Below are 2,674 nucleotides of genomic sequence, written 5' to 3' on the forward strand. Positions count from 1 at the left end.
GGAAAGGTCTAAAGGGTTTTCAGGGTCTCCCTACTAGATTGGACTCATAGTGATCCACCTGATTACAGCCTCCTAAGAGCTGGGATTGCAGGCACATACCACTACACTTAGTCTCAATTGCTATCTCAGAGTGCCCTTGGGGTGGGGCCGGCATACCAGACCCAGGGTAGAATAATCATGAATAATCAAATAAGAACTATTGTGATTGTATTGGGCAAACTAAATCCCTCATTGGGAGAAAAAAAGAGATCAACTAGAGAAAAAATAAATATGATAACAGAAAAAAAGCATGTGAACAAATGGTCTTGCTAGATGTGTATGGAGAGTTATTTCTTATAATGTCAGAATACACATCATGAGCATTTGCACAGGGAATGTATTCCAAAATAGACCACATACTATCTCATAAGACATGCTCAATTTAGTGCAAATCACTTCAAATTATCTCATGTATATTATCAGATCATAGTTCAATGAAATTGGAAATCAATATCAAAAACGACAAGAAATTCATACATACATAGACATTAAAAAACACCTCCCTAGGGGTCAGGGAGATGGCTCAGTGGAATAAGCGCTACCCTGGCAAATGCAAGGGTCTGAGTTCAATCCCCGGTTAAAAAAAAAAAATCACCTCCCTGAACAACCAGTAAGTTATACATAAAATTAAATAAGAAAAGTCACACTATCTATAGTTAAATTATAATGATAACATGACACACATGAATTTATGGGACACAATAAAATATATCCTATGAAGCAAATTTAGAGCAGTAAATACATATATTAGGCAAAAAGCGCAAATACAATTTAGCAACTCAATGGCAAACTTCAAACTTATATAAAAAGAAAATGAAGCTAAACAAAAAGCTCATAAGAGGGAGGAAGTTATACAGATAAGACCAGAAAATAGTGCATTGGTGACTAAGAAAATATTACACATAATGAATTAATTGAAATATTAATTGGTTCCTTGAAAGATTAGATAAAATAGACAAACCCTACTCTGTTCATATTGCTAAAGTAAAAATGAAAAAGGTAGATGATCAGCTACACATAGTCTGACAACTTGTATTCTAGTAAGTTAGAAAATGTACAGGAAATGGACAAAATACTACATTCATATGAACTCACAAAGGAGAATCAAGAAGATACAAAAATTCTAAAAACTAGTATTAACCAATGAAGTTGGACTTGAAATTAAAATCCTACCATATAATGAAAGCCAGCCATGAACGAAGACTTCATTGCTAAAGTGAATAAGAAATTTAAAGAAGACTTAACCCCACTACTTCTCAAATATGCCACTGAAAATGAAAGGGAATCTATACTCGTAACTTCATCCCTGGAAGCACCAATTACCCTGATACCAATATTGCAGCAGAACACAACTAGAAAAAAGAATTACAGGCTTATCCCTAATGAACATATTTGCAAAAATCCTGAATAAGATACTATCAAACAGTGTACTTTATCATGAAGAAAATTATGGAACATGACCCTGAGGGATTCATCCCAGGAATGAAGAGTTGCTTCAACATGCATTAATCAGTAAATTCAATACAGCATAGAGACAAAGCCAAGACAAAAATCATTTGATTATCTCAATAGGTACAGAAAAATCTTTTGACAAAGTACAACACTTATTCATGAAAACAATAGACAAAATCAGTATAGATGGTCTTTATCTCAGTCATATCATATTGAATGGGATGGTGTTAGGACAATTTTTTATTCCTGATTTCAGAGAGAAAACATTACTTGTCCCCTTTTAATGTGATGTTGGCTGTAGAGTTGGATCTGTTTGAAATATGGTCTTTATTTCCTCCATGGCTTATGATGGATTGATTCAGAATGTCATCAAATGCTTTTTCTGTATGTATTGAGATGTTATGGAGAGCTTTGTTTTTATTTATGTGTTATATAATGTTCATTGAACTGCATATGTTGATCAGTACAGCAGCCCTTGTATTTGTCAGTCAAATTTATTAGTTCTTGATATATGGTTATTTAAATATTTATTACATTTTCTTTGTTAAGTATCACTGGAATGTATCTAAGTTGAACTCTTACTTATTTTGCCTTGGTTATTTTTCTACTTCTTTTTGTATTTAGTAAAGGGTCTATGGAGTCTACAAGGTCTCACTACATAGATCAGACTCAGAGTGATCCTCCTGTTTACAGCCTCCCAAGTGCTGGGATTACAGGCACTGCCACCACGCCCGGTCTTTTTCTATTTTTTAGATGTGATAATACTAACCTTGAACTTGGGAATTCATGTTCTCTTTTGGTCTCCTTAAAGAGTTTGAGGAGTTTGGGATTATGATAGTTCCTCCTAGTACGCAACTTTACTTCATTGATAAACTTTTTATTACTGTCCCAATTTCATTGCTTGTAATGGATTTGTTCAAGGTTTTTACAATGTTATTTTTTCTGCTACAGTAATTCCTATGTGTCCAGTAGAGGACCATTTCTTCTAGATTAACCAAACTATGTAAGTAAACATTTCCAGAATCACTATTAATAATCTTTTGTGTTGAGGATGTTCATTTTGATATTTAATTCTTAAGTTCTTCCTCCATTAACGTAGGATTTTGCTTTTCTTTTTTTGGAAAGTTTATGCAAGTGTTAGCCCAACTTGTTTACACATTTTAAGAAGCAGTTTTCAGTTATC

Source organism: Octodon degus, unplaced genomic scaffold, assembly GCF_000260255.1.
Source record: "Octodon degus isolate 3935 unplaced genomic scaffold, OctDeg1.0 scaffold00325, whole genome shotgun sequence".
Lineage (NCBI taxonomy): Eukaryota > Metazoa > Chordata > Mammalia > Rodentia > Octodontidae > Octodon > Octodon degus.